The 22,435-nt window shown below is 41.3% G+C and overlaps 1 protein-coding gene across 2 annotated transcripts in view; it reads left to right on the forward strand.

Annotated features, from left to right (window-relative positions):
* COL11A1 (collagen type XI alpha 1 chain) overlaps window positions 1-22,435 on the forward strand; it is a 700,769-nt gene that overhangs the window by 646,788 nt on the left and 31,546 nt on the right. The gene's annotated exons all lie outside the window — the stretch shown is intronic.

Here is a 22,435-nt window from a genome sequence, read left to right on the forward strand (position 1 = left end):
ATGATTGATACCATAATAAGACAATGATGTACACATCTTCGTGCTTGTGTGTGAACTCAGGGAGGACATTGTAAATAAATTCTGTGCCTGAATTTAACCTCATCATTTACTTTGTAAAAGTAACTCAATGGGCCTTGTTTACTAAGCCAAGCTGTAGGCGCTTAGCGTTCGCTAAAAATTAGCACACACTAATGCTGAAGACACCCATAGGAAAATATGGGTGTCTCTACCATTAGCGCACACTAAAAAGTTAATGCGACCGCACCTCAAATATTGTGTTCAATTCTGGTCGCCACATCTCAAAAAAGATATAGTGGAATTAGAAAAGGTGCAGAGAAGGGCGACGAAAATGATAAAGGGGATGGGACAACTTCCCTATCAGGAAAGGCTAAAGTGGCTAGGGCTCTTCAGCTTGGAGAAAACGCGGATGAGGGGAGATATGATAGAGGTCTATAAATAATGAGTAGAGTGGAATGGTTAGATGTGAAGCGTTTGTTTATACTTTCCAAAAATATCAGGACTAGGGGGCATGCTATGAAGCTACAAAGTAGTAAATTTAAAATGAATCGGAGAAAATTTTTCTTCACTTAACATGTATTTATACTCTGGAATTCGTTGCCGGAGGACGTGGTAAAGGCGGTTAGCTTAGCAGAATTTTAAAAAGGCTTGGACAGCTTCCTAAAGGAAAAGTCCATAGACCATTATTAAATTGGACTTGGGGAAAATCCACTATTTCTGGGATAAGCAGTATAAAATGTTTTGTACTTTCTGGGGATCTTGCCAGTCATTTGTGACCTGGATTGGCCACTGTTGGAAACAGGATGCTGGGCTTCATGGACCTTTGGTCTGTCCCAGTATGGCAATACTTATATACTTATGTACTCTAACGTGCCTATATCACAGCTTAGTAAACAGGGCCAAATGTTTGTTACTAATCGAAAAAGATAAGTTTTTGCTGAATGTATGCTGGACAACTGTTATGTTTCATTCAGGTATTGATTGTGATTAAAAAAAAAACAGTTTTCTCTTTTTGAAGCAATTGTGTTCGCTAAGAGGCCTATTGGACATAAAGGTTCCCCATTCTCTGCTTCACGCACTGCTCATTTCTCGTTTTGATTATGGAATTGTGATTTATGTGGGATTGCCTAATTACTGTTAAAAGTATTTACAAACACTACAAAATACAGCAATACTTTTTTGGATAATACAAAATATAGAGATCATGTAACTTCACTATTTATTCATTTTCATTGATTACCTATTAATTATAGGATAGATTTTAAAATACTAGTGATTGCGCATAGAGACTACTGCAATCATGTTCCTGCTTATCTTGTCTCTATAGCTCTCCCTTACATTCGTAGTAGAACTTTAAGATCATTCCTGGGTAGGATTGTGGTTCCGAATCCCTCAAAGGTCTGCTGGGTTTCCACACAGGATTTTTATTTTTGGTTAGCTCTCTCATTGTGAAATAAATTACCTACTTTTATTTATTTAGGGGCCCTTTTACAAAGCGGTGGTAGAGCTACCACTGCTTTGTCGCACACTAATCCGTCACTACCTCCGGCTCACTGCGAAAGCTGACCGTAGTGCCACCCCCAATGCGCACCATTTCTGGCATGACAGAAATTATGTTTTATTTTTTCTGCCGGGGGCTTACCCGGTGGTAATCGGGCAGCACCGCACACTGCCTAGTTACTGCTGGGTTAGCACAGGAGCCCTTACCGCCTGCTAAATAAGAGGCAGTAAGGGCTCCCCCAGGAAATGGCCATGTGGCAAGGATCTACTTACTGCACAGCCATTTCCTTTTTTTCACAAAAATCTCGCTGTGGTAAAAGGGCCCTGTGGTGTCCTCGGTGTGTGAATTTGCCGTGGGCTGAGTACACAGCACAGGCCCTTTTACAACAGCATAGAAAAAGAGACCCTTAGAGAGTAGTTTAAATACATATAAGGCATTATTTTGTTTTAAAGATTGCATTTTCTGAACCTTAGGGTTGAGATGGTGTTGTGCACAGTACCTGTTTACTAAGACACACTGAAGGCGCACTAACTTTTTAGTGCACACTAAAAATTAGCAGGTGCAAACGTTAGGAACACCCATATGGGTGTTTCTAGCATTAGCGTGTGCTAAAATGTTATTGCACATACAGTGTGGGTTACGAAACGGGGCCCTGGTATATTAGAAAATTTTGTAAAATGTTGTTCTTAACAGTAGCGTATGAATCTGGTGTGTTTCTTTCCTGTCATTTGGTTGGAGATCTTTTCTGATAGTTTTAATAAATATAAACATTAATGTTTGAGTCTTGCATTTTACAAGAATGTGGTAATGTGTATGACTATTGCCTTATTTTCACTACATTTCTGCATGTTTTCTGAAAATATGACTTAAATAGGTTGGGGTCCTTTTACCAAGCCACGCTAAAATGTGGCTGGCACTGGAGTCAGCATGTGAGTTTTCCATGTACTACAGCAACTTGTAGTGTAGTGGTAAAATCACCACCTCCCCATATTTTTTTATAATGGCCACACACTAATTTCCCCATTAGCCATTGTCATTACTGTGAGAGCCCTTACTGCAACCTAATAGGAGGCAGTAAGGGCTCCCACGCTAATTGGATAGTGAGTGGTAATGTGCCTGTGCTACCCAACTAGCGCACACATGCCTACTCTCCACTCATGGGCACTCCTCCTACTCTAGAAAATAAAAAAATATTTTCTAGCACGAGAGTAGCTTGTGCCGAGTGGTAATCTTCCGTGGGTTGCCTCAGCATGTCCCACGGTAGTGGCCTTTTAGCATTTATTAGGTCTGCATTAAGCCTACTGCACCTTAGTAAAAGGGTTCCTTTATGAGGTAATATGCATGGGTTCATTGTTTTCCATTCACTATGCAATTAAACAATAATGTCACACTTGACATCATTTTTACATAGTAGAAAACATAAGTATTCAGCGTGTTCTGGTGGTCAGTTATGCAGTGTTGCTTAATGTTTATTTTGATACAAATTGCCCAAATTTGAGTAAATTATGCTGTTTACAAAAGTTACCGGTAAATGACAAAATCTAGGTGTTTCTTTTTTTTCTTTTTCAATCACCATGTAGAACTGTCACTTCCAGCTGTTCCCAGAATATCCCCACCAGCATTTGAGTGATGTTGACTCATTCCCCTACTAACCAGCTACTGTAGTCATAGAGGGGCATAATCGAACGTCGTCGGCCAGATAGATCGCCGGCGATCTATGTTGGCGGTGGTGCTACAGGTGGCCGGAACCGTATTATCGAAAAAGATGGCCGGCCATCTTTTTTGTCGATAATATGGTTTAGCCCGGCCAAATGCCATGGAGTTCGCCGGGTTTGAGATGGCCGGGTTTGTTTTTCAGCGATAATGGAAAGTTATGTCGGCCATCTCAAACCCCGGCCAAATTCAAGGCATTTAGCCGTGGGAGGAGCCAGCATTTTTTGTGCACTTGCCCCCCTGACATGCCAGGACACCAACCAGCCACCCTAGGGGTCACTGCGGTGGACTTCAGAAAAGCTCCCACGTGCATAGCTCCCTTACTTTGGGAGCTGAGCCCCCCAAACCCACTACCCACAAATGTACTGCACCCACTAAAATTGCTCCAGGGACCTGCATACAGCCTCTAGGACTTATTGCTGCTGTATAGCTTTGGCACACCAGTTCACACCTGAAGACTAATCTCTCTGAAAAAGTCCTTTCTTGAAATAACCATGTTTACTCACAGTTAACTGCAAATCAGAGGTTGTGCCCCACTGGCAAAGAGTCCCCTGGTACTAAGATTAGAAGTAGGTCAGAGCTGGCACAATGGTGTACAATACCCTCTTTCAGCACCATTCAAGGTAAGAACTATGTTCTCTAACGTGGGTAACACAGGAAAGGGAACTAAAACTGGCTTACAAAAATGGCCACTAACGCATGGACTACAACAGGAAACAAAACAGGGCACACTCTGACCCAGTTAGCAGGGGGGAAAAGCACCATGGGAGTAGAGCCCAGTACCCTACAACCACCACAATGCATTGCTAATGTGACTCTGCAGGGCACCTAACAGAAAAGGTGTCACACTCACCCGAGAGCCTCATCGCAACCAGGGAAAGGCTGTCGGAGGATACAACACATTCTGCTGTCATGGAGGTGGGTATGGCATTTGAGGCTGGCATACAGGCTGGCAAAAAAGGTTTTTAGTTTTATTGTTTTAGTATGGGAGGGGGTTGGTGACCACTGGGGGAGTACGGGGAGGTCATCCCCGATTCCTTCTGGTGGTCATCTGGTCTGTTGGGGCACCTTTTTGAGACTTGGTCGTGAAAATAAAAGGACCAGGTAAACCCGGCGAAATACTGCTTAACGCCACTTTTTTTTTCCATTATCGGCGAAAGCCGGCCATCTGGTAGCCACGCCCATGCCCACCCATGTCCCGTCTTCGCTAATCTACCGACACGCCCCCTTGAATTTTTGCCAGCGAAGTGATGGGAAAGCGGCGATGCTGTCAAAAATGCCGCTTTCGATTATACTGATTTTGCTGCTTTTAAGAAATCGCCGGACATCTCCCGATTTGTGTCGGAAGATGGCCGGCGATCACTTTCGATTATAAGCTGGATAGTCAACTCGGGCGGCTGGAGTGACTCCCCAACATTATCATCATCCAGGGATAAAATAAGTAAATAAGTAACGCCATACTGGGAAAAGACCAAGGGTCCATCGAGCCCAGCATCCTGTCCACGACAGCGGCCAATCCAGGCCAAGGGCACCTGGCAAGCTTCCCAAACGTACAAACATTCTATACATGTTATTCCCGGAATTGTGGATTTTTCCCAAGTCCATTTAGTAGCGGTTTATGGACTTGTCCTTTAGAAAACCGTCCAACCCCTTTTTAAACTCTGCTAAGCTAACCGCCTTCACCACGTTCTCCGGCAACGAATTCCAGAGTTTAATTATACGTTGGGTGAAGAAATATTTTCTACGATTTGTTTTAAATTTACTACACTGTAGTTTCATCACATGCCCCCTAGTCCTATTATTTTTGGAAAGCGTGAACAGACGCTTCACATCCACCTGTTCCACTCCACTCATTATTTTATATACCTCTATCATGTCTCCCCTCAGCCGTCTCTTCTCCAAGCTGAATAGCCCTAGCCTCCTTAATCTTTCTTCATAGGGAAGTCGTCCCATCCACGCTATCATTTTAGTCGCCCTTCGCTGCACCTTTTCTAATTCTACTATATCTTTCTTGAGATGCGGCAACCAGATTTTAACACAATACTCAAGGTGCTGTCGCACCATGGAGCTATACAACGGCATTATAAAATCCTCACACCTGTTTTCCATACCTTTCCTAATAATACCCAACATTCTATTCGCTTTCCTAGCCGCAGCAGCACACTGAGCAGAAGGTTTCAGTGTATTATCGACGACGACACCCAGATCCCTTTCTTGGTCCGTAACTCCTAATGTGGAACCTTGCATGACGTAGCTATAATCCGGGTTCTTTTTTCCCATATGCATCACCTTGCACTTGCTCACATTAAACGTCATCTGCCATTTAGCCGCCCAGTCTCCCAGTCTCGTAAGGTCTTCTTGTAATTTTTCACAATCCTGTCACGATTTAACAACTTTGAATAACTTTGTGTCATCAGCAAATTTAATTACCTCACTAGTTACTCCCATCTCTAAATCATTTATAAATATATTAAAAAGCAGCGGTCCTAGCACAGACCCCTGAGGAACCCCACTAACTACCCTTCTCCATTGTAAATACTGCCCATTTAACCCCACTCTCTGTTTCCTATCCTTCAACCAGTTTTTAATCCACAATAGGACATTTCCTCCTATCCCATGACCCTCCAATTTCCTCTGTAGCCTTTCATGAGGTACCTTGTCAAACGCCTTTTGAAAATCCAGATACAGAATATCAACCGGTTCCCCTTTGTCCACATGCTTGTTTACTCCTTCAAAGAATTGAAGTAAATTGGTCAGGCAAGATTTCCCCACACTAAAGCCGTGCTGACTTGGTCTCAGTAATCCATGTCCTTGGATGTGCTCTGTAATTTTGTTTTTAATAATAGCCTCTACCATTTTCCCCGGCACTGACGTCAGACTCACCGGTCTATAATTGTTGTTCCCAGGGCTTGAAACAGTCCCCTGCAACTTAGTTCATTTGTTGCTGGCTTGCCTTCAGTCTCAAAGATACTTCCTTCCCCTGTATGGTTCTCAATACTCCTTCAGTGGAGGATGCTGCAGGCTCCACACCCCATAGCACAATATGACCCATGGGGGAGAGAGGACTAAAGTCTCAAGCAGAAAGACTCAGGCTTTACTCTTCCTCTTCACCATTATTAGGTAAGAAAAAAGGTATTTAGGAAATATCCATGTTGCAAAGAGTACACACCCAAAATACTGCCATCTCACTCCTCCCACTATTTAGTGATGTTGCACTTGTTATAGTGAAATGAACCTACATGCCAGAGAATTAATACAGTATGTTTTATTATTATATTCATTGGTTAATAATTATAATTAAAACAGGATATTAAAAGCAAAATGGAATAAACCACTGGAAAAATACACTATGGAGTTAATGTAATTTTTCTTGCAAATAGAACTCTCCTTTATGTGCATATAAGGGCTTTAAAAAAAATTATTATCTACTTCCTAAGGGGCCCTTTTACTAAGCAGCGGTAAGCTCACTTTTGGCTTACTGCATGCCAATCCATTAGGCTAATCAACAATTAATAAATGAAATGAAGGTAAATCCCTCCAATTTTTCTGTTTAAACAACAACAATATAAATTTATGGAAAGGAACAGTCAAAACATCTACTGGTGATTCAGCTGACCTTATTTAGATTTATAATTTCAGGTGACGCCTCACGAAGCCCCCGGCTACACAATTTGAAAGCTCACAGGGGCTGGGCTGCTTCATCATAGGCAGTCACCTATATAAATTTTTTCTTTAATAGTTTTCTTTTCTTTTACTTATTGCTAGTCCTTTACTTATAAATTTTCATTCTACAAAACACTTAGCTTAAATCAAGACGCTGAATTTTGACCACGACCAACAGTGGCCAGCGTTTCGTTATCTGCCTCAGGGTCACGTGGTCTGCGTCGATCTATAAAGAAAGAAATGTAGTGAAAACTCCAAACTTTACAATTTAACACTCCTCCTAACTAGCAAACATTTTTCTTTTTTTATTTTTTAAAATACCTTAGCTCCAAGAAACCTCAACTTCAACGAGCCAGTAAAAGAAAAAAATGGCCGCTATGGCTTAAATATATAATTACGTCAGACGCCAGGCTAAGACTTGACCAATCAGCTCATAGACAGACACTCCCACAACCAAAAAGACTTATAGTCTTCTTTCGTTTAAAGGGACCAGATCTTTATAACTAAAAGAAATGTCCCCATTCGATTTTTCCATTAAGACCCGCTGGAGCCAATGAATTCAAACGATATATCCATTTCTGCTCGCACTGGAACAGAATCCGCTTTCTATTGGCTCTAATCCTTACTGGGGAAACCTCTATCTGTTGCAAAACAAAACACTGTAATTCTGAAAAGGAATGTTGCATTCTTTCACAATGATAAGCAAATGGAGTAGCAACTTTGTTGGTATTGAGCACACTACGATGTTCTATCAGACGAACATATAGTGTACGCGAGGTCTGCCCTACATAGAGCTTATGACATGGGCAGATCAGACAATACACTACATAGTCTGATTTACAGTTAGTATTCACCTTCAAAACAAACCTGTGTGAGGTGACCGGATGTGTAAACTCTTTGATTTCCAACATGACATTACACATACAGCATCCCCCACAACTTTTATGTCCTTCAAAGGAGGGGATTAGAGATTTGTGTGTCCGTAATAAAGAGGGGCATAAAAGTTCTTTCAGGTTCTGTGACCTGCTGTATGCAAAACGAATCTTCTGATTTGTAAAAGTTGGTAAAGTCTGTATTATACTCCAATGGTCCCTAAGTATTTTAGTTATCCTGTAAACATCATTGCTATACCGCAGGACACAAGTAGTCACTCCGTCTCCTTCACAAGATGTCTCGGTCTTTTCTTTAGGTTGTAATAATAACTCACGATGGTTATATTTGGCCCTACGGTATGCATGTTTAACAATTTTCTTAGGATAACCCCTATCATATAAACGTTTGCTTAAAGTTCTTGCTTGTTCACGAAAGTCTGCTATCTCAGAGCATAACCGACGATATCGCAGCATCTGAGAAAATGGTAAACTATTTTTCAAACTTCTGGGATGACAGCTTTCATACTGCAAAAAGCTGTTGACATCTGTCTCTTTTCGATATACTGTGGTCTACGATATGTGTCTGTCTACGAGCTGATTGGTCAAGTCTTAGCCTGGCGTCTGACGTAATTATATATTTAAGCCATAGCGGCCATTTTTTTCTTTTACTGGCTCGTTGAAGTTGAGGTTTCTTGGAGCTAAGGTATTTTAAAAAATAAAAAAAGAAAAATGTTTGCTAGTTAGGAGGAGTGTTAAATTGTAAAGTTTGGAGTTTTCACTACATTTCTTTCTTTATAGATCGACGCAGACCACGTGACCCTGAGGCAGATAACGAAACGCTGGCCACTGTGGGTCGTGGTCAAAATTCAGCGTCTTGATTTAAGCTAAGTGTTTTGTAGAATGAAAATTTATAAGTAAAGGACTAGCAATAAGTAAAAGAAAAGAAAACTATTAAAGAAAAAATTTATATAGGTGACTGCCTATGATGAAGCAGCCCAGCCCCTGTGAGCTTTCAAATTGTGTAGCCGGGGGCTTCGTGAGGCGTCACCTGAAATTATAAATCTAAATAAGGTCAGCTGAATCACCAGTAGATGTTTTGACTGTTCCTTTCCATAAATTTATATTGTTGTTAATCCATTAGGCTACCCATTTGCTCCATATAGATATTTATTAAGAAGTTAATAAAAAAATGTTGTACCATTAAAATCCGTAGTTCTTGAAGCTGTCACTGAACCCATTATCCCTTGCCAGTTACACTGTTGTGTGTGTGTGTGGGGGGGGGGGGGGGATAGCATTAATCCCTCCAATAGATAGTTGCTTAAACAGAGCACCATTCTATTACCTGGTACCAGATCTAAATACTAACTTCCATCTTTTTAGTCATATAAATCTCTTCCCCTTCTGAAATCGGAGATGGAGATGTCCCTATTTTGGTCCCTCCCTAGTCCTGTCTAAAACACACCCAGACCTCAGTCCTTTGCCATAAAGACACACTGCTGTTTTAGACTTCCATATTGTGTTGTTATAAAATCAGGATTTGGTTTTCCATGCAATATTGATACCTAAATGCCAGTTTTCACATTACAAAAACAAAAATAGAGCATCTAAAATAAGAGCCACAGGTTTGTGTTTATAAAGTAGGTTAAAAATAGATACCCTCTTGCCATCTCAATCTAGGCAAACAGGTTAAAAATTACTCTCCACAAGTTGAACAACAAACAATATGCTTTTGTTTCCACTGTAGAAATCTTGGTTGTGGAAATCCATTAATAGTCATTAAGTACTACAGGGTCTAGCTTTACATAGCACTGAAAATCATATTTTATATTGTAAATTATTGGGAATTGAGCAAGCAGCCTAAGTGCAATATAACAAGGTATTTTCATTCCAGAAAATTAAATTATGCTACAACACATTAAATACAAATCAGATGATTGGTTTTTTTTTTTTTCACTTTGGTGGACCGCAGCTGTGGAAAGAATACTGATATATATTAGCCTACAGCAGAGCACTACCTATAAGAGTAGACAATGCTATATTCCAGATGCTGAAACTCTTTTATATTTGTTTCCTTTTCATGGTTTTCCTTGTGAACAATGCATTCACTTCAGCCGTGGCAATGTGTGAGGTTCAAATGGTATCCTAGTGATATCCACACCTTGATTTTGAATAAAGCTCTTTGCTAACCACTGAATTATAGTTATGAGAACCTAAGTAATGCAAAAATCCTTTCACAGCTAAACTGTGGTAACATGAGATTTTAGACTCTGAGGCTGGACAGCATAAGCGTTAAACATTGTGATACATTTTCTTTCCCAGAAATATCCCAAACAATTACCTAAACAGTGCTTACTCAGCAATATGATAATGCTGAACGTAATAGAACAAAATAAAGCAGCATCCAACATACCAGTTGGCACAATACAGTTTACTGGACAGTAACAAACCAGAAACAAACAGTAGGGTACAGGTGGTCCTGCTGATTAGTATTAGATTACTAGCCAAACATATTTGGCACCTCTGTGTATATATCAGGGCAAACTTGACAGTTCATCAGGTACTGAACCCCAAACCACATTTGAAGATACCCTTAAAATTTCTTATGGTCACCTATAACGAGCCCCCTGATTTCATTCTCAACAAAAAAAGGTACTGTTCTAGGGTTAGAAAATTAGCTTGGACATCTCCACCATTTCCACTGGGAAGCAGTTCCACACATCCATCACCTTTTCAGTAAAGAAATATCTCCTGCATTACTTTTAAGTCTATCCCCCTCCACCTTAATCCTATGTCCCTTTGCTTGAGAGCCTTTTTTCAATCAAGAGTCCTGCCTCCTGCACAACTATACCACGGAGGTATTCAAATGCCTCCATCATAACTCCCCTCTTCTGCTTTTCTCCCAAAGCAACATATTGAGATTTTTCATGAGGAAGACGACTAACTATTCCAGTAGCCACCTTCTGGACCAACTCTATCCAATTAATATCCTTCTGAAACACTCCAGAATTGCACATGGCACTCCCATAATGTTCATACCGGAGATAGATACAGAGACACCAACACAGAGGGGGAGGGGGTCCTGAGACCAGAGAGGGGAGGGGGACCTGAGACAGGGGGTGGAGGGGGTCCTGAGACCGGGGGGGGGGGAGGAAGGGGGTCCTGAGACCAGAGGGGAGGGGGTCCTGAGACCTGAGAGGGGAGGAGGGGGAGAGGGAGGGGTAGGGGGTCCTGAGACCAGAGAGGGAGGGGGGAGGTATCTCTTTCACACACATACTCTCTCTCTCACAGTCAGTGTCTTTCTCTCTCTCACTCTCACACACTGTCTCTCACACACTCTGTCTCCCACTGTATCACATTCACTCTCTATGTGTCACACAGTCACTCTCAAACACTCTCTCGGTCTCACAGAGAGTCTGTGTATCGCACACATACTCTCACACTCTGTCTCTCACACACACTCTCTCTCTCTTACACATTCACTCTCTGTTTCTCACACAGTCACTCTCACACACACTCTCTCAAACATACACACTCCGAGGAAAACCTTGCTAGCGCCCTTTTCATGTGTGTCAGAAACGGACCTTTTTTACTAATGTATATATATATATATATATATATATATATATATATATATATATATTCCCCTTGGTCCCTACAGCATTATTCTTTTATAAAGCCAAGTAGTAATTCCAACACAGTCCATTCACTTTGAATGGGCTGTGTCGGCATTAACGCACCAGCAGCCACTAGCATGGCTTTGTAAAAAGGGGGAAGGTTAATTTATTTATAGAATTTTAAACATAAATACAAAGATAAACTTTGTACAGAAGTATCTGTATAGTGTACAATAAGGAAATAAATTTCAATAAAAGGGGAAAAGAAATGTATACAACAGTAGTCCACAGTAATGGGGGGAAGTCCATCACAAGCATGAGAAGATGTCAAACAGAAAAAGAAATTAGGAAGAGCAGTTACCTAGCACATATACACAATCTCCCTAATATTCAAATCCATTTAACCAGCCAGTTCTCTCAGCTCCTCCAGAAGGAGTATTGAACTTGGACTTAGTAACACATCACCCTCCAGGACAGAGCTCTTCTCCGCCCCGTCCAAAGCAGAGACACCTGTTGGTGCTGGGGTCGTGAAGAATCTTATTGAAGTCTGTTTCAGTGTCTGAGTTTGCAGATTGAAGGAAGAGGAACCCCCGACTTTTCCTTTATGCTTCAACATAAATATAATCTAGGAAAACACTTTCAGGTAAAACAAGCCAACTTCGCACGCAGCCTACTCCGATGCCAGTCCCACAGAATTAAATATTAGCTGCCAAATTCTAGGTCGTCATTCAAGTTTTGCTAGATTCCTTCTTATGTTATCTACACCCTCCATATTGTCTACTGCAGACCGTAGTATCATCCACAAAGAGGCAAACCCCACATGGCAACCCTTCCACAATATCGCTCAGGAAAGTTATAAAAATAATTGGACAAAGGACTGATTCTTGATGCACACCATAGGTAAAATGCCCCTGTCCTCAGAATGAACCCTGTTTACCACTATATTGTGTAGCCACCCACTTAATCAATTTCTAACCCCATTAGTCACTGTAACTAGTGTGCTCAGTTTATTTATAAGTTGCCTATGTGGGACAATATGATAGATTCTGCCGAAAACTAGCTGTCTCCCTTGATCCAACATTCTAACCACCCAGTCAAGAACTTAATCCTCTGAGATCACTCCTGACTCTAAAGAAACATTGACTAGACAGTAGAGTTAGCAGACGTTCTCTGGTTCCTTCAACACCCATGGATATATCCCTTCCAGACCCATGGCTTTGTCTGTTTTTAATTTAGCTACTCCTCATGAACCCAGGCTTCTGAAAGTTGTTGAAGGTTTACCACACTTCTATTCCTATATATGTGTTTCTTCTCTGCAGTCCTACTTCAAATCTTTTCTCTGTGAAAATAAAACAGAAATATTTAAGTAATTCTTCTTTACCCTCAGCAGCTTCTATATATCTCTTCCATTCACTCTGAGACTCTGCCACTCCTACATTCTCTTCTATCACTAACATTAAAAATGTCTTACCTCCCCATTTTACAGTATTAACTATTTTTTTCTTCTGTTTGCATATTTGCTTTCCAACTTCACCAGCCTACCTTAGTTTTTCAAAATATTGTTTGACTTCTTTCTGTAGTCTCTTGCAGTTTATACTGGCTAGCCTCTCTTCCTTACCTTTTCAACTATTTCTTATGAGATATATAGATGCCATTTTCCTTTCAGTGACTTTCCTAACAAAAGGTCCATTGCTCTTAAAATATCTTTCATCTTTGCTTACTTGTTTTCTACTTTCACCCCAGATATTCCCATCCAGCTAATTACTCCTTGAGATATTCCCCCTTCTTAGCAAAATTGGTTTTCCAAAAGTCTAGGACCCTCACATTTGCATGATCCTTCTCCATTCTTATTCTAATATTAAACCACACCAACTGGTGATCACTGGATGCCATATAATCACCCACTATAACATCAGAAACACTCTCCCCATTCATAAGCACCAGTCTAATGTGACCTCTTTCCACATGGGTTCTAATATCAGTTGTTGGAACAGCTCACCCTATAGAAAATCTAAGATCTCTCTGCTTCTAGATGACACTGCAGCATGGGTGAGATGTCCCAATTAACATCTTGTATGTTGAAGTTACCTATGAATAGTACTTTTCCTTTCATAGAAATATTCTGAAAGTCTTCAATCTCTGTCAACATTTTCTGATTGTGGATGTAAAATGATGTTCCATTCTGTTTTTGTAGATTAACTCATACTGCCTCCTCCTTACCTTGTAACACCTACAGATCTATTATGTTAATACTATTTTTAACATATAGGGCCATTCCTCCTCCCTTTCTTCCTACCCCTGTTCTTCTTGATCAGACTACACGCCAGCAAAACTATATCCCAGCCTAAGTTTTCCATGAGCCATGTCTCTATGACTACCACACTAAATACAAGTTAGCCTCTTCCATCACAGCCTCAAGATCCAGAACATCACATCCCAAATTATGAGTATTAGCATACCTGCAGGTTTTGTTCAGTTATTCCTGAAGAGCCTAACATAAAACCTGCTTCAATAAGTTATACAGTATTCCATGGAAGACACTTTTCCCTGGAATTTTTATATTGTGCTGAGCATTAGGTAACAGAATTTGTATGTGGATCCGAGATCTGTGCACAACTTAATGAGATAAAAAGCATCAATTGGCCACTTAATTGGTGCCCAATTGAAGTTGCACATAGATCTCCCCTACATGCGATTCTATAACTTGCAGTCTAACTTTTCTCGTGCACAACCAAAAAGAGGCCATGGCCATGGGAGGGGCATGGGCATTCTCAAACGTTAGGCACAAAGTTATAGAATTTGGGCAATCCGTGCCCGACTTTGGGCGCAAAACTTACATCTGTTTCTATTAGGTGTTAACCCGGCACCTAAGTTATGCTCGATCTGCCAGTATTCTAGAAAGGTTGGGTTCCCTTTATAGAGTACTAGCTGAGAGCCAATCTTTTTTGCGCCTAGATATTGGTGCTAATTATAGAATTCCCCCCTTTGTCCCTTTGATTGGTGAACATCATCTCTGCTCAGCAGTCCGTGGAAAATGTAAATCTCTTTGCAACCACCTGAACTTTACAATCACTATTATTTGAAACTTTAGATTATTAATTTTTAAGACAGAGCAGAGCACAAAGAGAGAATTTCACTCCAATTATTTTTTTTTCAAATGTTTCAAAAGAAACTGAAGTTCTCTTTGGTTGCTATGAGACTTTGCTGCTTTGAAAATATCAAAACAATATGAATAATAATTATACATAAAGTATAAAATGAAATGGTTTAAAGCTAATGGACCATAATTAAAAGCACAATAATTACAATACATGTAAAAATAAGTGAATAACTTGAACTTGTTGTACTAAATAACGTGAGTCACATAATAACAGACGACAGATAAAGAGTAGTATTGTCCATCTATTCTGCCAAGGACTGTGGCTAGAGTTCTACTTGCTGCTCTGTGCAGAACATGTAATTTACCTCCTCCATGTCTTTGTTTAAGACTGCACCTGCCGCTCTCTGCAGGTAATTGTTAAATATGGATCCTCTGTATTTATCCCACACCTTGTTGAATTCTGGCACTGTTTTTGTCCCAGCCACCTCCACCGGGAAGGTGTTCCAGGCATTCACCACCATTTCAATTAAAAAGTAGTTCCCGGTGTTGCTTGTAAGCTTACCACTTTGCAGTTTCATTTCATGTCCTCTACATCTAAAGCTGCCCTGTTTTTGAAATGTATTTGTTTACTCATTAATACCTTTCAAGTATTTAAACATTTGCATCATATTACACCGTCTCTTTTCTCCTTTAGTAAATATACATTCAGGTATTCACATCTCTTCTCAATTGTCTTTTTGTGCAAACCCCACAACATTTTTGTCACCTTCTTCCCAGCCTATTCAAGTCTCTTATATCCTTAGCAAAAGAGGCCTCCAAAACTGAATTCAATACTCCAAATGGATCCTCACCAATGACTTGTACATGGTCATTATTACCTTCTCTCTTTTGCTGGTTATATGAATCTCTCAGTGCAGTCTAACATCTCTCTGGTTTTGTCTGCCACCTTGAGATCCTCAGACACCAACACCCTGAGGTCCCACTTCTGATCCATGCACATCAGCTTCTCTCCTTCTATAGCATACAGCTTCTTTAGATTTCTACACCCAAAAATGTATCATGGCTTTTTTTCTTTTGCATCAGCGCTTAACTGTCAAGCTTTAGCCTATGCTTCTAATTTTTGTAGATCACGTCTCATGCCACCTACTATCTCTGGGGTGTATAGTCTGTTACAAATCTTTGTATCATTCACCAACAGGCAAAGGTTTCCTCCTATCCCTTCAGCCATATCGCTGACAAGGACATTAAATACTATTGGACCATGGACCAATCCTTGAGGCACACTACTATTCAACTTTCTTTATTCTGAGTGAATTCCATTTATCACCACCTTCTGTAGTCTGTCACTCAACCATTTTCTGATCCAGTTCATCACTTTTTGGAACTACCTCCAGGTCACTCTGTTTACTTATAAGCCTCCTATGGAACAGTATCAAAGGCTTTGCTAAAATCTAAGTAGACCAAATCCAAAGTATGCCCTCAATCTAGTTGTCTGGTCACCCAGTCAAAGAAATTAATTAGCTTTTTTGGCACAATGTTCCTTTGTTAAAACCATGTTGCCTTGGATCTTGCAACCCATTTCATTCTAGAACGTTCACTAGTCTTTCCTTCATCAGTGTCTCCATGGCTTTTCCCACCATTGAGGTAAGGTTTACAGGCCTTTAATGTCCTATCTGTAAATCACCTAGATTTGGCATTGCCTTTTAGAGGACCTATTGGAAGCCTCTCAGTATCGTAGGATGTATCTCATCTGCCCCTATTGCTTCAACCACTTTAGTTTTGCAAATTGTTCATAAATATTTACTTGTATGAATGGTGTAATTTTATTTATTTATTATTTAGTGCACACCTTTGCAGTGGTAGTTCAAGGCAAGTTACATTCAAGTACAGTAGGTATTTCTCTGTTCCTAGAGGGCTTAGAATCTAAGGGGTCCTTTTATAAAGGTGACTAGCATTTTTAGTGTGCGCTAAAAATAAGCATGCGCTAAATGCTAGAGACACCCATATATTCCTATGGGTGTCTCTAGCAAAATGCTACTGTGTCTTTGTAAAAGACCCCCTAAGTTTGTACCTGAGGGAATGGAGAGTTAAGTGACATCCAAGGCTATGAGGAATGTCATAGAAATACAGAAAAATGAAGACAGATTATGAAACATGGCCTATCCAGTCTGCCCATCCATACCATCTACTAGCCTTTCCTCTCCCTTAGAGATCCTCTGTACTTGTCCCAAGCTTTCTTGAATTCAGATACAGTCCTTATATCTACTATCTACTATATCCACTGGGAGGCAGGCCCATGTTTTTCACCACCCTTTCTGTGAAGAAATATTTCCGCAGGTTACTCTTGAGTTTGTTCCCTTTCACCTTCAGTTTGAAAGAAGCTCACTTCCTGTGCATTTATGCCATGAAGATATATAAATGTTATTAATCATACCATCCCTCTCTCACCAATTACAGCAATTACTGTAGTGGCAGACAGCCATTGTGTTGCCTTGGAAATGGTGTGGCACTCAGTTAAAATTAGGTTCTGAATATTTGCCTTGAAGTTTACACAGAAGTACAGAGAGAGAGTCAAAGCACACAGCAAACAATACAAGAAAGAAAAGCACCAAGATCCTTCAGATCTGGAACAGGTCTTTTAATCAGTGGAATGAACTGATGCTGTACATCACTGACCCGACATAGGCCGTGTTTCACAAAGCGACGGTAAGCCTGATGCGGGCTTACTGCTCACTAAAATGGAAGTACCACAAGGCTACCACAGTAGCCCAGTGGTAGTTCCCACCCCCAGCATGTGCCATTTCTGGATGGTGTGTACCTGTTGGTAATTAGGCAGTGCTATGTGCTGCACGGTTAGCATGGGAGCCATACACTCTTGCTATTGCTAGCTTTATAAAAGTACAGTGACCAAACTCTGTCTCTGCTGAAGATGCTTCAGAAACTACAGCCAGTGCTATATTTATTTATTTGTAACATTTATATCCCACATTTTTCCACCCATTAGCAGGCTCAATGTGGCTTACATAATACCGTAAAGTTGATCGCCAAGTCTAGTAGCTGTTAAACAAATATAATTTAAAATAAGGGTTAGGTAAGGTTAGAGCAGTGGCGTTCCTAGGGGGGGGGGGCGGTGGGGGCGGTCCGCCCCAGGTGCATGCCGCTGGGGGGGTGCCGTGCGCGCGCCTGTCCTCCGTTGGTCCATGCTTCTTCTCTGTCCCGGAACAGGCTACTTCCTATTCCGGGGCAGAGAAGAAGCATGGACCAACGGAGGGCAGGCGAGCGCGGCACCCCCCCCCAGCGGCGTGCACCCGGCAGGGGGGGTCCTTTCGCCGGGGGGGTCCGCGCTGCATCGGGGGGGGTGATGCACCCGGGGGGCGGGGAGCATCTGCGATCCGCCCTGGGTGCCAGCCCCCCCAGGAACGCCACTGGGTTAGAGTAAACAGGTACAAAAAGGGACAAGGTAATAAAGGAATATATAATTTCCAATGTGATGTAAGGTATTGATGCATTGCAGAGTTGAGGCATTTAAGTAGGGCCGGTAAGGTAGGCCTTGCAAAACAGATAGGTCTTTAATGATCACCTGAAGTTTTGATGGTCATGAATCGCGTTCATACTCTTTGGTAGTGCATTCCACATTTGTGTACTTAAGTAAGAAAAACTGGATGCATAGGTTGATTTGTATCTGAGTCCAATGAGGTTCAAATAAGTATGTGATGCTCTGGTTCTGTTTCTGGTCAGAAGATCTATCAAGTCAATCATATATCCTGGGGCATCACCGTAGACGATCTTGTGGACCAAAGAGCAGATTTTGAAGGTAATGCGTTCCTTGATTGGGAGCCAGTGCAGTTTTAATCGGAGAGGTTTAGCGCTATCGAATCGTGTTTTATTGAATATCAGCCTGGCAGCTGTGTTTTGGGCTGTCTGGAGTTTCTTCATAAGCTGTACTTTACATCCCGCATATAATCCATTGCAGTAATCTGCGTGGCTCAGAACCATCAAGTTATAGAATATTTCCCTCGGGAAGTAAGGTCTTATACGTTTAAGTTTCCACATAGAATGGAACATCTTCTTTATAATGGAGTTAACTTGGCTCTCAAGTGTAAGATGGCTATCAATAGTAACACCTAAGATTTTGAGGCTATCAGAAATAGGAAGAGAATAAACAGGAGTGCTTAGGGTTGTGGGTTTATACTTATTGTATGGGGATGAGAGGATAAGACAATGTGTTTTTTTGGTGTTTAGTTTCAGTTGAAATGAGTTAGCCCATGAATCCATGATATTCAGACAGTGCGTGATTTCACTGGAGATTTCAGAAAGGTCATGTCTGAAGGGGATATAAATTGTGACATTGTCTGCATAAATGAACGAGTAAAGTCTTTGACTGGATAAGAAGTTGGCCAAAGGGGACATCAATATATTGAAAAGTATTGGTGATAATGGGGATCCTTGAGGTACTCCACAATGTGCATTCCATGGTAATGAAATGTTTGTTTTTGATTTAACTTGGTATGTTCTGGTGGTTAAGCCATTTGATTGGCTGATGGCTCAAGTAGTAGGTTCAAAGAGGAATTTTAGCTGAGACGATGTGGAAAGAGTTGACAAGTGAAATTCTGATTTTTTTTTTTTTTTAAATAAAGGAAAAATACAGGAGTGTTTGTGGATGCTGAGAAATACTGATTCCTGAATAAAACATTCTCCTTTGATAGGAAGGGTGAGGGATTTATGAAAATACATTTTGCTTCAGTGAAATTGCCAAAGTTTAAAGTGAGAGACTTTATCAGTGAGGGTTAAGTATACAATCCTCACATACTGAAGTATGATGATTTAGATGTTTCCTTTTGGATTTAAGTCTATTCTGATTGCTGTTGAAATCTATGAAGCTGTGGGCTATGGGGGGGGGGGGGGGGGGGTTGAGAAAGGCAGGGGAAAGGCTGGCGGGGAGGGAAAGAGAGAGGGAGCAATGTGGGACCCAGCCTTGACTTATACATGGCTATTTTTAATCCTAAAACTGCCCTCAACTTTTACACGGGATTGACTTATAGATGAGTATATATGGTATATACTTTGCAAAATGCAAAATATTTATGCATAACCTAGTAGACATGTCTATATGTATTTATGCTTGTTTTGGAGCAGGTATAAATATACGAGTGCTTGCTGAAGTTGGTTGCAACTTTGGAAGAAAAAGTACCATATATGTGTACTTAGTAACATAGTAACATAGTAGATGATGGCAGAAAAAGACCTGCACGGTCCATCCAGTCTGCCCAACAAGATAACTCATATTTGCTGCTTTTTGTGTATACCCTACTTTGATTTGTACCTATGCTCTTCAGGGCACAGACTGTATAAGTCTGCCCCGCACTATCCCTGCCTCCCAACCACCAGCCCCACCTCTCAACCACTGGCTCTGGCACAGGCACAGACCGTATAAGTCTGCCCAGCACTATCCTCACCTCCCCAGCCCTGCCTCCCAACCCCGGCTCTGGCACAGACCGTACAAGTCTGTCCAGCACTATCCCTGCCTCCCAACCACCAGTCCCACTTCCCACCACTGGCTCTGGCACAGACCGTATAAGTCTGCCCAGCCCTATCCCCGCCTCCCAACCTCCAGCCCCGCCTCCCGATCTTGACTAAGCTCCTGAGGATCCATTCCTTCGGGACAGGATTCCTTTATGCTTATCCCACGCATGTTTGAATTCCGTTACCGTTTTCATTTCCACCACCTCCCGCGGGAGGGCATTCCAAGCATCCACTACTCTCTCCGTGAAAAAATACTTCCTGACATTTTTCTTGAGTCTGCCCCCCTTCAATCTCATTTCATGTCCTCTCGTTCTACCACCTTCCCATCTCCGGAAAAGATTTGTTTGCGGATTAATAACTTTCAAATATTTGAACGTCTGTATCATATCACCCCTGTTTCTCCTTTCCTCCAGAATATACATGTTTAGTTCAGCAAGTCTCTCCTCATACGTCTTGTAACGCAAATCCCATACCATTCTCGTAGCTTTTCTTTGCACTGCTTCAATTCTTTTTACATCCTTAACAAGATACGGCCTCCAAAACTGAACACAATACTCCAGGTGGGGTCTCACCAACGACTTATACAGGGGCATCAACACCCCCTTTCTTCTGCTGGTCACACCTCTCTTTATACAACCTAACAACCTTCTAGCTACTGCCACCACCTTGTCACACTGTTTCGTCGCCTTCAAATCCTCAGATACTATCACCCCAAGATCCCTCTCTCCGCCCGTACCTATCAGACTCTCCCCACCTAACACATACGTCTCCCGTGGATTTCTACTTCCTAAGTGCATCACTTTGCATTTCTTCGCATTGAATTTTAATTGCCAAACCTTAGACCATTCTTCTAGCTTCCGTATGTCCTTTTTCATGTTTTCCACTCCCTCCTGGGTGTCCACTCTTACAGATCTTAGTATCATCCGCAAATAGGCAAACTTTACCTTCTAACCCTTCAGCAATGTCACTCACAAATATATTGAACAGAATCGGCCCCAGCACCAATCCTTGAGGTACTCCACTACTTACCTTTCGCTCCTCCGAGCAAATTCCTGTCCTTTCTAAATTCACCATTTTTTACATGTATAGAACACTGGCAAATTAAAGGATTGATACAGAGAGGGAATTATTACTTTATCTACTCATGTCCAAATATTGCATACTGCATATATGGTAAATATTTTTAATTATATTTAGGTGGCCTTGTGGTGTGATTGATAGGTCCCTTACCTACTGTGCCCACAACCTGAGTTAAATCCCTCAGTGGGATTTCTGTCAGGTATCTAGCCTCTGACCAGCTCAGTTATCCGTCCACTTTCATTCAGTAAGGGAATCTTTTACTAAGGTGCACTAGTGTTTTTAGCTCATGCTAAAAATCCGCTGGTGCTACATGCTGAGATGCCCATAGGAATATAATGGGAGTCTCAGCATATAGCACCAGCTGATTTCTAGTGCAAGCTAAAAATGCTAGCTCACCTTAGTAAAAGACTCTGTAAATGAATATCTATCTTTAGCCAGGGGAAAAAGATGACTGGGGAAGGCAACGGCAAACCACCCCACCAATAGTCTGCCAAGAAACTGCCATGCAACTGGTAGCCCCCATAAGTCATTCGGAACTTGTGTACAGGGGCTACATTTGCCTTCAACTTCTGATGCCTATTATCAATCTTAAGCTCAGGGGGCATATATAACTCTTTAAATGATACATTTCGATCCTGAACAAAGGACTTAAGAATCATGGAGGTAGAGCTGTAATATATAAGTAGTTCCAAACAAGGTGTTTTTTTTAAAAATCAGTGGTGATAATTTTAGTAGGTTTAAAATGTCTTAATATTCAGTTTCTCTCTTTGGTATAATTCACAGAGCTCCAATTACAATTGTTATAAGTCATTTGTTTTTGTTTTTCTTTAATCTTGCAACTTTGATCTACAAAACCTGATACTTTGTAAGTTTTTCCTCAGTTCTTCAATCTTATGGTATTGTCACAGCCAGTGTTGGCTAGTTCCCTTCATTATGATCTGAGCCCTACTTGAGGGCTTGGGAATCATGAAGGTGGCACCTAATATGTGAGGTTCCCCACAGTGCTCTCATCTGTAGTTGGGCCTGGAGCATTGGAAGCTGGAAACATGCCCTGTGTGGCACCCCCAAGCTCTCTTAGTGTACTCCTACCTCACCCACTTGCATCACACCGGCAAGGGAAGCTGGTAGATGGGGTGCAATTTTGATTTCCCAGCTTGTCACCCTTTATGGTTGCACTGGCGCGTAGGGCCCTGAGTTCAGCTGTTGTAATTGGTTCCAGTTTTAGATAGTCCAGATTTCTTCTGAGTCCTCATAGTATGATGATGATGATGATGATGGTGATTACTACTATTATTATTAAATATGTTTTAAGATTTGGCTATCTGCACCTTTCTTTACTTGTATATTGTCA

Source organism: Microcaecilia unicolor, chromosome 6 (genome assembly GCF_901765095.1).
Source record: "Microcaecilia unicolor chromosome 6, aMicUni1.1, whole genome shotgun sequence".
In the NCBI taxonomy this organism is placed as follows: Eukaryota; Metazoa; Chordata; class Amphibia; order Gymnophiona; family Siphonopidae; genus Microcaecilia; species Microcaecilia unicolor.